The sequence below is a fragment of the Vicugna pacos genome, chromosome 19 (assembly GCF_048564905.1).
Source record: "Vicugna pacos chromosome 19, VicPac4, whole genome shotgun sequence".
Classification (NCBI taxonomy): Eukaryota; Metazoa; Chordata; class Mammalia; order Artiodactyla; family Camelidae; genus Vicugna; species Vicugna pacos.
Window position 1 is genome coordinate 39586033 of NC_133005.1, and position 18155 is coordinate 39604187.

General features: G+C 42.1%; 2 long non-coding RNA genes across 2 annotated transcripts in view; one reads left to right on the forward strand and one right to left on the reverse strand.

Moving 5' to 3' along the window:
• LOC140687466 (uncharacterized) overlaps positions 1-2352 on the forward strand; it is a 74811-nt gene extending 72459 nt beyond the window's left edge. Inside the window, exon 6 of the long non-coding RNA XR_012061835.1 lies at positions 2173-2352. This is a non-coding gene — a long non-coding RNA (uncharacterized lncRNA). The remainder of the gene's footprint in view (positions 1-2172) is intronic.
• Positions 384-15440, reverse strand: LOC140687467 (uncharacterized). Its single transcript, XR_012061851.1, has 3 exons — positions 15254-15440; positions 11472-11587; positions 384-1400 (listed from the first exon to the last, which is right to left on the reverse strand). It is a non-coding gene; the product is annotated as an uncharacterized lncRNA (long non-coding RNA).
• Positions 15441-18155: the final 2715 nt, after the last annotated feature.

Below are 18155 nucleotides of genomic sequence, written 5' to 3' on the forward strand. Positions count from 1 at the left end.
GCATAATGTATGGGTTTGGACCGATGTGTGATGGCAATAGATTCACCACCCAGTATTGTGCAGAGTATTCTCACACCCCTAAAACTCCTCTACCAATTTTTAGGGGATGAATGCTCCACCAATTTCTCTCTCTTCCTGCCGCATAACCCACACATACGTATACATATACATTTATTTATCTTTTTCTCACATGTATTTTAATATAATTAGCATATAGCACTGTATAAGGTTAAGGTTAAGGTGTACAGCATAATGACTTGACTTACATATATTGTGAAATGAAGACCACACTAAGTTTAGTCAACACCCATTGTCTCAAAAAAAAAAAAAGAAAAAAAGTTTTTTCTTGTGATGAAAAACTTTTATGATCTACTTTCTTAGCAACCTTTAAGTATACCAGACATTATACATTGTACATTATATCCTAGTACGTATTTATCTTATAATTGGAAGTTTGTACTTTTTGATTGCCTTCATCCAGTTTCTCCACCCTCCACCTCTGCCTCTGGCAACCATCAACGTGTTGTTTCTATGAGTTCATCTTTTTTTTTTTTAGATTCCACTTATAAGTGAGATCATACAGTATTTATCTTTCTCTGTCTGACTTCATTCAGCATAACGTCGTCAGTGTCCACCCATGTTGTTGCATATGTCAGAATTTCCTTCTTTTTTATGGCTGAATAATATTCCATTGTACATATACACTACATCTTCTCTGTCCACTCAACTGTCACTGGACACTTAGTTTGCTTCTGTGTCTTCACTATTGCAAATAAATAGTGCTGCAGTGAACGTGGCATGCAGATGTCTCTTAAGATAGTGATTTCATTTCCTTCAGATGAATACCCAGGAGTGGCATTGCTGGACCATATGGTAGTTCTATTTTTAACTTTTTGCGGAAACTTCCTATTGTTTTCCACAGTGGCTGCACCAATTTGCATTCCTACCAACAGTGCACAAAGTTTCTCTTTCCTCCACATCCTTGCCAGCATTTCATATCTCTTGTCTTTTTGATGATAGCCATTCAACCAGGCTTGAGATAATATCTCACTGTGGTTTTGATTTGCATTTTTCTGATGATGAGTGATGTTGAGCACCTTTTCATGGACCTGTTGGCCACCTGTATGTCTTCTTTGGAAACCTGTCCATTCCGGTTCTTTGTCCATTTTAAAATTGGATTATTATTGTTTTTTTCTTTTGCTACTGTGATGTGTGAACTCTTCATATATTTTGGATATTCACCTGCTATCAGATATATGATCTGCCAATACTTTCCCCATTCAGTCGGTTGTCTTTTCATCTTGATTATTTCTTTCATTCTGCAGAAGCCTTTTGGTTTGATGTCGTTTCCATACACGAATGCCAAATTATCCTGTATCCTCACATGGCAGAAAGAGCATCTATTTAAAAAAACAAACAGATTAAATAGAAAGTCCTAGATTTCTGGCTTCTGAAATGTGTATTTGTTGAAATCGAAAATAGAAATGAACTTTCAAAAAAATAACTGGAACATGAAATTCAGAGTGATTAGATAAGTGGTGAGCCAGCATGAGAGAAAAGTGAATGAGGGGTGGGAAGGGTATAGCTCAAGCACTAGAGTGCATGCTTAGCATGCATGAGGTCCTGGGTTCAATCCCCAGTACCTCCTCTAAAAATAAATAAGTAAACCTAATTACCTCCCCCCAAAATAAAAAATAGTAAATGAGGAAAGTCACAAAGTTGGGTGTAGATACCTTTAGAGAGAGGTGAGTAATTTCTGAAATAAAAGGTAGTTTATAAGCGGGTTATGGAGGAGCTTAAATACTATGTGTGGTATTTGGGAAGCAGGGATTTACTGAAGGTTTTTGGACATAGATGTGTTGATTTAATTGGTATTTTAGGTAGAATCACTTCGGGATTTACTAGAGGCTATTTACATATTTACCAATTACCAGCCACATAGCAAAAAAGTTGGGGGAAATTACAGTGAGTCACAACAGACATGGCCTCTGTGGTAGACGACCGAGATGGCTCCAGTGAGTCCTACCTCCTGGTATACACGCCCTTGGGTGTGGGCTAAATCCAGTGACTCAGTTCTAATGAATAGAACATGATAACAGTGAGGGGCTGTCATTTGAAGGATTAGGTTACACAAAGATTGTGACTTTACTCTCTGTTGCTCTTTCCTGCAAGCTCACTTGTCCCTGAGAGAAGCTAGCTGTCATGCTGTAAGCTGCCTTATGAAGAGGAACTAAGTAAGGTCTCCAGCCAACAGCCAGAGAAGAACCATGTCCCTCAGTCCAACAGCCCATCAGGAGCTAAATTCTGCCAACAACCACTTGAGTGAGTTAGAAGTGGACCCTTCTCCAGTGACGCCTTCAGATTAAGCCATAGCCCCAGCCTACACTTTAAATGCACCTTGAGCCAGAGGCATCCACTAAAGCCACATGCGGACTCCTGACCCACTGTGATACTAACTGCAAAAATAACTCTTGTTTTTAGCTGCTGTGTTTTGGGATAATTTGTTACTCAGCAATGGCTAACTAATACTCTGTACTCACGAAACTTACAACTGAATGAGAAGTGTTCTAGCAAGGGGGTGACACGCTCACATTTTCCATTTGAAAAGTCTACTCAGCAGTGGAGTTGGGAGAGGGGTTGTACAAGGACAAGAGTGGGCACAGGGGGTCAGTTTAGAGGTACCTGCAACTGTCTGATCTAGGAAGATGGACTGGATGAGTGTCAGTGGGGAGATGAAGATGTGTGGACAGTCTTGAGAGATTCCTACACAGCAAAATTGCTAGGACTTGCTGATGCTTTGGACAAGGAGGATGAGGAGGAAGGAGGTGTCAAGACTGACTCACAATGCTTTTACCTGGGGAAGCAGGAAAGACTGGAGAAGAGAAGCTATTCAATTCCATAGGTGAGAGGTCATGAAGACACTAAGTCAATGACACTAGGACTGGCAGAAGGATCCCCAGGGCATTGTAGGAAAAAATCAATAGGCTTTAGCAGCTGATTGGCTGTTGGCTAAAGGCCTTCTGAGTAAAGGAAGAATCTAGAAGGACATCAGACCCCAAGTGTTTCTGCTGCCTCTGTTTTGACAGGCAGTGTGTGATTAGGAATACATACAACATGACCTACCCTCCAATCTGTCCGTTTATACAGAAGTGAGCTGGTCTGTGAATGGTTAGATGGAAGTAGCACAAAAAGAGAATAATAGAGCTTTTCAACATCCACAAAATATTATTATTAAAGCCAAAGGGAAAAAAATACTGTTTTAATGAACCCATCAGACACACTTGGGGACTTACTGCAGCCTTAGAACCTGACTTGAATGAGCTGAATGATAGAAGACCATGTTCCCGCTTGAACACGGTTGTGCTGATTGTCAAGTTAGAATTGTTAGTCTAAGTGGGTTTGAATGGAACAAAATGATTTTGATTTGGGCAGACCCACGTGCAGCAGTTGCAAACTTGATACGTTTCTATAGTATATGGGCTCAAAGAATGGATATACACACACATATATGTATATATATGCGCACATATATATTTCATATATACCAATATCTAATATAACATAATTACTATATTAGATAATATTATGTATACATAGAGGATATGTAATATTACACATAAAGTATATTAATTTATAATTTTATTTATTAAAATTGAATTTATACATTAGTGTATGTATAAATGAATGAAGAACTACACATGTGTATATATATGTATATATACACATATCATATATATATATATGATCCTCCCTTAATTTAGCCTTCATATCTTTAGTAATCATTCAGCCCATCTGACATCTGCACACACATTAGAAACATACCCGACACGGGGTGTCAGGTGTCATGCTATGGGACATTACAGCCTGGTGAATAATGCCATCCACCCACGAAGGCATTCAGTCTGGGTGAGGTTAAGAACCTATACACTCGTGCAGGTGAATTTAAACTTACAGGCTCTCTGCATTTCAACTCACCCCTCTACATTTTTGTTCAAACAAATTAGGCTTGTAAATACTTAGACAATTTTAACAACAAACAAAAAGCCCTTTGTCCTGGTTTTGAGGCAAGACCGACAGCACAGAACAGGACAGACAACTGCAATAGTGTCCTGACTGGTCTCTCGGCTCCCACAATCCACGCTCTGCACCGCAGTCGGAGCAATCTCTTTAAAAAGCAGATTAGATCACGTGGCTCTGTCTTCATACCCTTCCCATCTGACTTGAGACAACATCCAAACTCCTTCCAACAGCCCTGGAGCCTCTGTGAACTGGGCCACTGTCTGCCTCTCTGCATCCCGTTCTCTCCCCCGTGCTCATGATCAGATGCACCAGCTTTGTTTCTCTACCTTCACTGTGCCGAGCCTGTCCCTGCCACAGGGCCTTTGCAATCGCTGTTCTCTTCACCAGGAATGCACTTTCTGTAGAGATTCCCATGGCTGGCTTCTTCTCCTCATTCAAGTTTAGGCTCAAAGGGCATCTTATTTCAAGTCTCTCCCATTACACCATTTTATCACCACAGGAGCCCTTGTATCATTTCCTGAAATTATCTTCCCTAGCTGTGTGTGTGTGTGTGAACTGGTTTCTGTCTCACGTGGGCACCACCTCCACAAGGGCTGTGTCCTTTCAGTCTCCGTATCTGTATCTCCAGATCCCAGGACACTGCTTGGCCCCTAGTAGGTGCTCAAAAAAGGTATGTTTGGAAGTGGGTTTACTGAATAGATTGGCCCAAGCCACTCTGAATGCTGAAGACTAGCTTTGGATGCATCAGAGTGACCGTTCTCCTAGGTAAAGATTTTAATGTATTCAAATTCATTGCTACAGGCAGAATCCACGCCTTACAAACAGAGCCATGAGGTGATGGCAACCCAGCCTGTGAGTCAGTGGGACGAGCAGGGTGGCAGTTAGTTACATGTTCTAGCGAGGCGCAGTATGGGCCATCAGCTCCTGCCGAAGCAAAAGTTAGCTATTTTTAAAGACAGTTTTATTGAGATACAATTTGCATACCATACAACTCACCTATTTAAAGTATACAGTTCAATGATTTTTAGGATATTTACAGAGTTGCGCAACCATCATCATGAGCCAAATCCAGAACATCTTCATCAGCTCAGGAAGAAACCCCTTGGTCATTAGCACTCATTCCCCATTTGCCCCCAGTCCTACCTCCCTCTACTCCTGTCTCTATGATTTCCCCATTCTGTACGTTTCATATAGGGAAAATTATAAAATGTGTGATCCTTTGTGACTAGCTTCGGTTTGTCTTTTTTGAGGGGGTATTTAAGTTTATTTATTTTTTTACTGGAGATGCTGGGGCTCGAACCCAAGACTTTGTGCATGCTAAACATACACCTTACCACTAAGCTATAGCCTCCCCCTGTGACTGGCTTCTTTTACTTCCCTTAAGGTTTGCAAGACCCACTCATGTTGTAATACGTATCCATACCTTATTCTTTATTATTACCAAATATTCCATTTTATTTATCCTTTACTTATTTATCCTTTATTATTACTAAATATTCCATTTTATTCATATCCATTCATCTGTTGATGGACATTAGGGTTATTTCCATTTTTTTGGCTAATACGAGTATATGCTTTCAATCATCTTGGGTATATACTCAGGAGTGGACCAACTCTATGATTATCCTTTTGAGGAACTGCCAGCCTGTTTTCCAAAGTGACTGCAACTGTTTCACCATGTGCATTAGTTCCTGGGGACCAGGCAGCTCAGCCGGCAACACAGCCTGTCCAAGAGCCAGACACCAGGCTGATGGAGAATGCTGGGGAGGGCGAGTGAGGGAAGCGGTGATTCCTGCCAAACAAAAACCTGATTGTTGTTATGTGAATGGAGATTTGATGATATAACAAAGTGTTTCCCTGTTTGTGGTCTGGGAGAGGATTTTAGTGGTACAGGGACAAGGCATTAATCACAAAGAATCCCAAAGTGAGAACATAATACTCTCTTCATTGTCTGGTCCATCCTTATGGCTGCTCGAAGAAGAAAGTCTCAGTGTGACGCTAATGTGTCTTTAACACCTCTCTAATACTCGCAAATCCCCCTTCAGAAAACTGAGAGAGAGCAGGTCACTGGTCATCAGAGCCTTCAGCGGGCAACACTGTGGCTAGAATTGAGCACTTTATTTTTGTATATATATTCTAAATAGTTACCTTCTATTTACAGAATATGGTATTGATTTTTTCATTTTATAGCAGTGATACAGTATTTCCTTTTAAGCATTTCACATAAAGTGGAACAATATTTTTAAAATAAGCGATGGTAATAATTGTATGGGGTCCATGAGGGAATTTGAAATAAAGGCTCGAAGCAGTATTAGGGGCTAAGTATTTTTTGATCTCTTAACCATGTGACAATCACAGCTTTAAGAACTTCAGACCAATCAAGTTTGTTCGGTCCTTACAACCCTCATCCTACAGGGGAGGAAACTGAGGCTTAGTAATGTGCTCAGGGTCACAGAGCTGGGAAGCAGCAGAGCTGTGACAGGTGCCCAGGCCGTCGGCACTCACTACCCATCTTGACATGAAGGTGACAAGTGAATGACTGAGGTTTGGAGAACCCAGGGTTGATGATGCACTTGGCATGCCACCAGCTCTTAATGACTCCGTAACTGCCAGCCCCTTCTCCCTTCCTTGGAGGGAGTCCCCAGCCACCTGGCTTGAGCTAAAAGATCATGCTCTTCCAGTGACTACTGAGTGAATCAGAGGTAAGATGTGATCCAGGCTGAGCAAATCCACCTCTTCCCTGAGAATCTGGAGTTAGCATTGAAAGAGATGTGGTCTTCATGGTGGCACCATAATGTGTCAAACAGGGAGCCCCGGACACCTGTTTTCTGCAGACTAGAGCCAGTCTGCAAGAAAGAGCAGCATGAAGATGTGTGGAGAGAGGCAGAGCTGAGAGATGGTGTCTCCCTGGACTCTCAGTGATTTCTGCTTCCTAGTTCTGGTCCTTCCTGATGCCAAGGCAGGCCTTTAGTTCTCGAGTGTCTGTATCCTTTGATAAATGGCCCTTTGCAGCCTAAGCAGGCTAGATGGGGTTTCTGCTCCTTTTAATAAAAACAAAATTTAATAAAAAATGCAAACTATATGTAGATGTCAAAGGAGGACATAAGGAATTCAAGATTTACAGGGAGCACTCTCAGGAAACGTCATGCGTGTCCTCAAGAGTAGAGCGTTCGCTCGTTCACGCGTTCATCCCAGCTGGTATGTGTATCAAGCAGCGCCCGTATGCCAGGCGCTCTTCCTGACCCCGGGGACACAGTGGTGAATGTGATGGAGAGGCCTGCACTCTCATGCAGCTCATCATCTAGGGTGGGGATGGGGACTCTTGAAGATCATGTACATGCTTTGGCAATAGGGAGCCACCTAGGGTTTCTGGTTAGAAAATGATTTGCTTAGGCCTCCATTTTAGGAGAATGACTCTGTGAGAGATGTTCGTAAGACACAGAGAAGAAGACTCTAAGGGCGGGAAAACTGGGAACATTCTGATCAAAGACAGAAGAGCCCTATGATACAGTCTTATCAGAGGCAGAAGGGTAGCCCTAACATTTATGAAGTGCTTATCTTGGGCCAGGCACGGTACTGAGGACTTGACTTTTATTACCTCATTTGGGCCTCACAACACCCCTGTGAGGCAGGTGGGATTACCATCCACATTTCAGATAAATTCTCCAGTGAAAGAAAAAGTCAAAAAGGAAAGGACGGTCTAATTAGAACTGAACGACGAGAATAGAGCGCTGTCCATGAAAACCCGTGGGATGAGGACAAAACAATATTCAGAGGGAAATGTATAGCTTTAAAATACATTTACTAGAAAATAAAGATTCATAATAAACTTTTTAACCCAAGAAGCTTGGGAACAATAACAGAATAATTTCAAAAAGAATGAAAAAAAGGAATGAATGAAGTGAAATGTAAAAACTGGTAAAACAGAAACCAAAAAAAAGGGGGGGGGGAGATGTTGATTATTTTACAGATGAGAAAGCTGAAGCTCAAAGAGGTTAAATAACTTCTCCAAGTTATTTGTTATTTTATTTTTATTATGTATTATTTTTAATAATACATTTATTGTTTATTATTACCAAGGGGCAGGGAAACTGGGACTTGAACTCGGATTTCTTTGGATTGTAGGGCCTGAGTTCTTAACTGTGGTGGGCTTGGGGTATAAGAACTCTCAGATCTTGATCATTCTTCTTTCTTATGAGCCTGATAGAAAATCCACTTTTTATTTGGTTCTAGATGGCCCCTTCAGCCAGCCCCGGTATGTGAGAAATGCATGCTAAATTGGTGACTCCTAGACAGTAATTTCACTCTGCTCAGCCAGCCTAACCTGGGGAAGTGACCAGACTGTGACTTGAACTGTCAATATTTCTGCCCACAAAGGAGCAATCCTGGGCTGTCAGTTGCCTCCTAAACTCATGGGGTGAGCAACTGGCTCTGACTAGTCTGGGATTTTCCTAGTTTTAGCGCTGAAATTTCCACATCCTGGGAAAACCCTCAATCCTGAGTAAACTGGGGTGGTTGGTCACCTTAGCAGATTGCCCCCAATGCTTGGGAATTCCAGAAGATTCTGTCAGTAGAGTCCGGAGAGTCTGGGCCAGTGGTCCTCAAGGACAGACCAAGAATGAACTACATCTGCATCCCCGGAGCACCTGTTACAAATGAGGATACCTGGTCCCCCTTCAGACCAACGAATGAAGGATTGACTGGGATGTGGCCCAAGAATTTGCCTGCTCTCCGGGGGTTTTTATGCATACTTCAATTTGGAGAACGAAGCTTCTCAAATTACAGAATTCCAGGCCCAAGATGGAGATCATGGTAATAGTCACTGTGGTCAGGAAGGTGGGTAAAAAGAAGGGACAAGAGGGAAGCTGGGCTTCAAAGCTGAGCAGGCACCTCACTTCCCATTTGTCTCTGGACAAGAAACCAGCTCCCCACGCCTCAGTTTTCTCATGTTCCAAATGGGAATAATTAAAGGATTTAATATATGCAAAACCTCTGGAACCCGTAAATGCCTAATAAATTTTAGTTCCCCTTCCTTAGACTCTGATTGAGAATCATAAGAAATGGGCATAAAAAGCAACTCTGCACATGTAGACACTGCTCTTCAGAATATTTCCTATTAGGACCTCAATTAAATAAATAAATTTAAAAACTCTAAAGAAGTATCTCTTAGAATTTAGCTTCTGAAAAATAAAGTCTTTCCCCAGCCCCTCCCAAGATTCTGTCCTGTTTCTTTCCAAATTCCTCCTCTTTATGGCTTGGCTCTTAGGAAGCTCAAACACTGAAAATATAATCATTTTAAAAACAACACTTACTATTCAGCCATAAAAAAAGACTAAAATAATGCCATTTGTAGCAACATGGATAGACCTAGAGATCGTCATTCTAAGTGAAGTAAGTCAGAAAGAGAAAGAAAAATACCATATGAGATCACTCATATGTGGAATCTAAAAAAAGAGAAAAAGAGGACACTAATGAATTCACCTACAAAACAGAAACAGACTTGCAGACATAATAAACGATCTTATGGTTACCGAGGGAAAAGGGGTGGAAAGGGATAAATCTGGTAGTTGGAGATTTGCAAATGTTAGCCACTATGTATAAAAATATATTAAAAAAACAAATTTCTTCTGTATAGCACAGGGAACTATCGTCAAAATATTTAATAACCTTTAATGAAAAAGAATATGAAAATGAATATATGTATGTATATGCATGACTGGGACATTGTGCTGTACACCAGAGATTGACACACTATAACTGACTGTACTTCAATTAAAAAACAAAAAACAACCCCCCCCAAAAATGCCTCTTGAGTAGCATGTTTGTCTAGTCTTCCTTTTAATGAAATCTATCTATTGAATTGTTCTTATGGTGTACATGTTATTGGTTTTTCAAAACTTTTTATTTTGAAATAACTAGTTTCACAGAAGTTGCAAAGACAGCAGAGAGAAGGCCTGTGCCCCTTCCTCTGGCTTCTCCACTGGTTGCATCTTCCATAACTAAAGGATCATATGAAAACCAGTAACTGACAGTGGGATAACGTTGGTGTGCAAAGCTCTAGGCCACTCAGTCATGTGTGTCAACACCACCACTGTCAAGATACAGCACTGTTCCATCACCCCAAAGATCTCCCTGTTGCTACCCCTTTTAGTTATACCCTCTCCTCTCCTACTCACCATCCTAACCCCTGGCAACCAATAACCTATCCACCATTTTTATAATTTTGTCATTCTGAGACTATTGTATAAATGGAAACATACAGTGTGACATTTTGAGACTGACTTTTTTCACTCAACATAACATAACTCAGAACTTAGTTCTTGAGGTCCATCCACATCTTTGCAGGTACCATCCTTTTTCATTGCTGAGTAGTATTCCACATATTATTACTGGGTATATAATATTATATATTATATTATTTAAATCACTCCCAAATCACTCTAAGCCAAAGGCAAACTATAAATAGGATATTTTACCAAAAAAGCTCCCTGTGACTGTGTGCCAGGCAGTGTTCACATACTGACTCATACGATCCTCAAAACAGCTCTGTGAGCTGGTGGCTATTATTTATCTCCCTTTTCTAGATAAAGAAAGTGAGGCCCAGAGAGGTTAAGACACTCATCTAAGGTCACAAAGCCAGGCAGTCTGGCCCAGAGCCCAGGCTCTCAACCATGACTGCTAATTGTCTGCACTGCTATACATCTGCAGCCTCATCCCCACATCTCCTGAGCACAGCCAGTGGGACCGGCTCTCCTGGGAGACCATCAGCGCCACAGCTTTCCAAGCAGATGTGATTCAACATGTTCAAACAAAACAGCAGGAGTCAAATTCCTCAGGCTTAGTTCTCCTGACTACAGAGTACATCTATGGATAGAATTCCAGACACGAATAAAATTTTCGTTCCATTTTGAGATTCACAGAACCAAAGACGAATGGAAACAAGATGAAATACATCAATCTTATGGGTACCATCTGTGTTTTTTACACAGAATTATGCCAGAATCAGTTTTTTTTTTATAGAGTCTTTAAAAAAAATCGTTAATTATGGTAAAATATATATATATATATTATAAAGTTAGCTATTTTAATCATTTTTAAGTGTACAATTCAGTTACATTAATTACATTGACAATGTTGTGCAACCATCACCACTATATATATCCAAAACTTTTCATCACTCCAAACAGAAACTCTGTAACCATTAAGCAATAACTCTCCATTCTGGTAGTCCCTGGTAACCTCTATTCTAGTTTCTGTTTCTATGAATTTGACTATTCTAGATTATTTCCTATAAGTGGACTCATATCATATTCATCCTTTTGTGTCTGATCTCTTCCACTTAGCTTAATGTTCTCAAGGTTCATCCACGTTGTAGCATGCAACTTCATTCTTTTTTAAGGCCGAATAATATTCTTTTGTACACTTATATCACATTTCATTTATTCACTCACCTGTAGATGGACTCTGAGGTTGTTTCCACCTTTTGACTCTTGTGAACAGCACCACAGTGAACACTGATGCTCAAGTTTCTGTCTGAGATCTTGTTTTTCAATTTTGGGGGTTGCATCTAGGATTAAAATTGCTGGGTCATATAGTAATTCTGTTGAACTTTTTGAGGGACTGCCTGATTCAATTTTTGAACAGAATGTTTCCCAAAATGAGGAAAAGAAATAGACAAACAAACAAAAAAAACCACACCTGAACGTCAGAGCTTGGCTCAGAATAGGTATTTTGCAGTGATTACGTGGAGTTTTTTTTTTTTTTTTTCCCCTTCCTATCAAGCATTCCATCTGTAATTCTGCTAGTTAACATTCAGAAAGAGACTCAGAAAAATAGAGCCTGGGGTTTTCTTTTTTAAGTAAGTGTTTTCTTCGGAAGTCCTGATAAAGTAAAATTTCTCTAGAACTTGAAACTATTTTAAAACCATGCTTAATACTCAAGTCAAAATAAGTCTCTTTTTCCAAGTGTATCTTTGTTTAATGTTTGAAGATACACATGAATAATTACACACTAGACCAATGTTAGGCAAACTGCATTGATACAGCTCTTTCCTCAAAGATGTGTTTCCTTGAATTTTCTTTTTTCTTTTTTTTTTATTGAAGTAAAGTCAGTTACAATGTGTCAATTTCTGGAGCACAGCATATACATACATATATTAGTTTTCATATCCTTGAATTTTTAATTTCCTGGACACACAATTAGTGAATTAGTTTTCCTCGCAAGATCTCATTTTATAAGTAGGCAAGGTACTCTCTGTCTTAAATATGTCACATTTGATTTCACCACATGTGTGACTTCTCTAAGACTGAGATTCAGCCCCCAGGCATCATCATTGGAGGATAAAATTCAGTAAGAAACTCAAAAATATTTCAGGAATCTTAAATATTCTATTTACAGATAGGGTAAAATATGCTCTCAATCCATGGAACCAGAGTATGTGGTAAACAGAATTCCCTGAAGAAGCAAAAAAAAAAAAAAAAAAAAAACCCACCCTGCTTCTCCACTCTGCACTCTGGCGTGTGCATGTTCTTGAGTTGAAAGCTCCCTTCAGTTCTGAGAAGCAATTTGTTATTTCCCTCTAAACCCCTCAGTGATGGTTAAGACTTTCTTCCCAGTTGAATCAGTCTGCTTCAAGAATGCACTTGCAATGATGTTTAATCCCTTACTGGGAGCCTAGAAACGGTTTCTTGCCGGAAGTAGGAATGGTCTCTTCTAGAAATTCCCCTTCCTAAGCGGGACATGATAACCCACATTTGGGGCCAGTAACACCCCATCAGTGTCCCTTTAAACAAGAGAAAAGGGCTCTACTTGTATCACAAACTACAGTAACTCCATTTCTAATCCCAGACATGCAGTTCACAGGAGCAGAAGCAGTCTAGTCGATTTCAGATCTCGGAGGGTAAGCAGACACTTTCCAACACTGCACAGCTGTCAGACCAGTGGCATGCTGACAGAAAGGCTCTGGGGGAGCCTTGACTGTGTTTGCCAGTCTCAGTGGTGTAAATGCTCCCACTCTGGTGACGTCACTGAAGGCAGAGTTGGGAATATACGTGCAGATGACCCTCCAGAGCCAGTCCCAGGGCTCCAGGATACCACTCTCTCAAACTCCTGTGACTCAAGACCGAAGAACCTAAATCTCTTGAAACAGCAACATCCTACTCTTTCTTGGAGAAAGTGAAAAATGAGGTTTTGCTACACCCATTATCTCTATCACAAAATCTCAGGGGCACTGCTAATTCTTTCCGAGGAAGAGAATTTAGTTAAATTATTCCAAAGTGGATGTTAAACCTCAACCACTGTTCTGATCCAGAGGATAAGCATCTTGAGAAATCAAATTTTTTTTGGTATTGGAAAAAAAAAAAGCATCTCATTAGTGCCTCCCTGCTGTGAAATTAATCCCATTTAAAAATAATTGTCACATGTGCTTTAGGACTCGGAGTTATTTTAACAAAATGTTCTTGTCATGTTGATGTCATTCTAATGACATGTTATTGGTATTTTTGTTCTCAAAATGTGGATGTTTCCCAGGAAACTGACCAGTGGGAAGGAAAGTGGGTGGGGAAGTGAAAGCGTGTCAGAAATTGCAAGTTAACATTCTGGTTAATTCTTCTGGTTGAAGTTCTACGGTAACTACATGTTTCTAGGGAAGAAGAACTTTCTGATTTCTTAGGGAAAAAAAATCCTCCTTTGGGATCCTTTAACCTTCCTTAGCAAATGTCTGTGGAACACTTATGTAGCGTTTTCTATACAGAACTGGTGTTATTGATTTCTCTCCTTATTCTATTCGACCAGGCTCTTCATCAAATAGCCGGTTTCTTTATCTCTTTGACACTCTCCTGTGTGCAGAAAAGCACCTGGGTTTGTTTGTGGAATAAATGACCTGAACTATTTTCAAAATCAAAAGATATCATCAAGATTCTAATGGATTCATCTTTTTCATGAATTCATCCTATGCAACTGAGCCCCCTTTAAGCCCACTACCGTCATGGATTTATTTAGCAATCACCTCTATGGAAAGTTGCATAAGAGGTGGCGGTTTTTGCAAATGGCTTAAGCAAATGACTAGCTGCTGTCCTGTGGGTTAAGGTGGTAGGTTAATAGTGTGGGCAGAGAGCCAGGGCCATGGGGTTGAATCACGGCTTGGTCACTTGCCACTGAGACGGGCAGTTAATGGTTCTGAGGGCTGGTTTGTTCATCCATAAGCCGGGATCACATCTAACGTTTAAGGATATTGTAAAGATTAAATGAAATTGTGTATGTAGAAGATCAAACAGGTTGCCAGGTCCAGAGTCAGCATCATTCAATGAATGTTCCTGTCCCTGTCCTCTGTCCTCTGTCGTCCTCCCAACACCCGCCTTTTTCTTCCAGCTATTTACAAAAAAACTTCCAGTAAAATATACGTAACATCAGACTTACTATGTGAGCCATTTTAGGTGTATAGTTCAGTGGCATTACTGTACGTCAAAACCGCTGTGCTACCATAATCTTCATCTGTCTCCACAACTGAAACTCTGTACCCATTAAACAAGGACTCCTCCCCTAACCCCCATCGCCATTCCCAGCCCCTGACGACCACCATCCATCCTACTTTCTGTCTCTATCAATCGACTATTTTAGGTCCCTCATAAAAACGGAATCATACATTATGCGTTCTTCTGTGTCTGGCTCACTTCCCTTAACATCATGTCTCCAGGGTTCATCCACGATGTAGCGTGTCTGACTTTCATTCCTTTGTAAAGACTAATATTCCATTACGTGTATACACCACGTTTTGTTTATCCGTTCATCTGCTGATGGATATTTGGGTCATTTTTACCTTTTTGTTATAGCGAACCATACCGCTGTGAACATAGGTGTACGAGTCTCTGTTCGAGTCACCTCCCCTTTCAAAAGCGTGTGTCACAATCCTTCATTTTCACCCAAAACATTGATGGTATACATTCTAGAACAACTTCAAGACTCCTTCCTCCTGTCGGTGTTCCCTGTCCCCTCTGAGAGACTCCCGGTTGTCACTCTCTCGCCCTCCACTCGGCTGTGTTTTCCTCCTGAGTTATCACTCATCTTATACCTTAGATATTGATCTGTTTGTTAACTGTCTCCAGGCTCTACTACATAAATGCCAGCAGAGTAGGGACTGCCTTGGCTGTATTCCAGCCCTTAGGACAGTGCCTGGCATACAGTAGGTGCTCAATAAAAACGTGTTGAAAGACCAAGTGACACTTGGTTGTCTTACCTCTGTCTACCGCCTACTCCTCCTGGATCACCACAGGGGGCACAACCTAGTTTAAGAAAGATGTCCATAAGGCAGGTAGGGAAAGCCAGCAGCCCTGCCCCAGAGTCCGCTGGACAAATACCTGCAGCCAGAGGCGGGAGCCAAGCTCTTGAGTCATTCCTTGAGCATCTCAAACAATCCAGATGTGGCACTGCTCCTCCCAGAGCCTGGTCTGACACATGGCCTTGATCCCCAGGATCTGGAGCCAGCTCTGACTCACCTTTAAGGTGAGTGAGGCTTCAGAAAGGACAAAACAGGACACACGACAGTCTTGTTTCCAAACAAAGCGACCTCACCTCGCTCCAGATTGTTTTATTGGGAAAATGTTGTCTGGCGGAGTCCGCTGGCTCAGCTGACTGCCTGCTTCACTCCTGATGTATTCATATGGAGAACTTTTTCTTCCCTCTCTGTCTCTGTCTCTTTTTCTTTTCTGTTCCTGAGGTTTCACAAAGATCCTCAGTTGCTTTTGTCTGGACGGGTGGCAGCCAGCAGAGGGACAATCCTGTCTTCTCCAGGCTTTTAGCAAAGTAGAGAGCCCCCAGGAGCAGACTGGGACTGGGACACAGGCCCCAGAGCACTGGATTTCACCATTCAGTCTCTGAGGTCACTGGGGACAAAATGAATGCCCTTTGCGAACTCAAAAATGTATTATTTGTCAGCATTCGTACTAGCTTGTGCTGGTTGGAAATGAATCATAGACCTGCTCTCCAGCTAGCTGTTGTAAACTTGGACTAGTCACTGAACCCCCCTGGACCTTGGGGTCCTTATTTGTAGACTAAAGCAGCTGGATTAACAACAACAAACTTTTAAAAAACTTGTGCCTTGTGTGCGCACGTAACACCAGTGTGCTCAGACTCCAAAAGACTCGCTCTGAAAGGGTCTTTGCAGGAAAAACGCAGGTGTCCCAGCTTTGCTCTGATAGTCTCAGCCTGGATGTTGTAAGAAGTCCCAGATCCACCCAGAGATGCTGGAAACCAGCATCTCCAGGGTCTTAAGAGGTGAGGAAAGGAGAGGGGCAGCTGACCTTACTTTAGGGCCATGGTTCTCAGCAGGGGATTTTGCCCCCAGGGGCCCTTGGTGAAGTCTGACACATTTTGGTTGTCCCATCGCTGGGCGGGGGGATGCTTCTGGCATCTAGTGGGCAGAGGCCAGGGATGCTGCTGAGCATCCTACAAAGCACAGGTCGGTCCCCACAATAAAGAATGGTCCAGCCTCCAGTGTCAGTAAGATGAGAAACTGCCTGACGGTGGGCTTAGATGAGCCGATGGCAAACACTACTCTTCTTTCGCAAGCCTACTCCTTAGGGCTTAGGGCCCAGGGCCCAGGGCCCAGGCCAGGACTCCTGCACTGACTCTTCCCTAAACCAGGATGTCCTCCTTACCTTCTCCTCCCCACCCCAGGGGCCCTTGCTTGTTACCTTACTCCAATAATGTGAGGTTCAGCTGTGATGTGTTCAATTTCAGTTATTCACTCAACAACCAGTTACTGAGCACCCACTGTGTACCTGATCTTGCTGCGGGCACTGGGAAGGTAGTGGTGAGCTCGGCCCTTGGGTCCCATCCCTCCCCCAAATGATAGTTTAAAGGAAAACAAAGAGGAGCCCCCCCACCCCCAGTGGTGCAGGGGTGTGGGTGAGCAAAGGCTCCCGTGCGGAACCACCATCCTCTTCTTCCTTCAAACCACATCCCTGCAGGCTGTGCGGGTGCTTCCCTGGGCTCCGCGTGTGAATGATGGGGAGTTTGGAAAGCCCAGGGTTAGCGATGCGTTTGGAATGCCGCCAGCTCACGATGACTCCCGAACCACTCCCCTGTCGCCGCCACCTCCCCTTCCACGGACTGGGTCCCCAGCCACCCGGCTTGAACTGGAGATCCTGCTCTTCCAGCTACTCTTGACTGAATCAGGGGCAGGTGAGAACTGTGGACACTTTATTATTTTGTTTGTTTGTTATTTTTCCCTTTATTCTTTTTTTAAAAATTTAATGTAATTTAATTTTTAACACCTTTATTGTGGTCCCGCTCCTGTATAGTAAACTACACGTATTTCAAATGCACAATTTGATGAATTCTGATAGATGTAGACACCAATGGAGCCACTGCACAACCAAGAGAGCTAACATTTAGGCGAGAGCTGTGGATTCTTTAGCTCACCACCTTCTTGCCTATATTTTGTATGTGTCCCTGTCATACTACAAACGAGTGTGTCCTAAACACTTCAATAACTGTATTTGAAAATACTTGGCTTCCTTTGTCATCATTTGTATTTTACTTTCTGTATTTAAAAACATCATCCTGAGAAAAGGTCGACGTCTGTCAAATGGCCCATGGCACTTAAATGTGCTGAGAACCTCTGTATCTAGCGTGCATCTCAGATGGGTGGAGGGCCAGGTTTGACAGGCGTTGAACGGCATCCCTGAGCTTCACTGAAGTTGGGACCTAAATGTGGGGATGGGCCAGGCTGTGCAGAGCGCCTGCGGAAGACGCCCGCCCCGGGGAGGAGCATCAGTGTCAAGGTTCCAGGTAGGAGCTCTGACAGAAGATGGGCTGCATCTGGTTGCAGTTGTGTCCAGGTATGAACCAATGTCCTAGCTGCTTTCAAAATCAAGGCAGTTCCTCTTCTTCCGACTCTTCCTATTGGCTGAGGATGGAGCCAATAATAAAACACTACCATTCAACTGTCACTGACTGGAGGAGACCAAGGAGACAAGAACACAGTGGGATATTCTGAATAGGATCCTGGAACAGCATAACCTTCTGAAGGTAGAAAAGCTGGTGCAATCGGGATGAAGTCTGTAGTTTAGTGAGGAGTACTGCATCGATGTCAATTTTTTTTCATTTAATAAATGAACTCTGATCTATAAGATGTT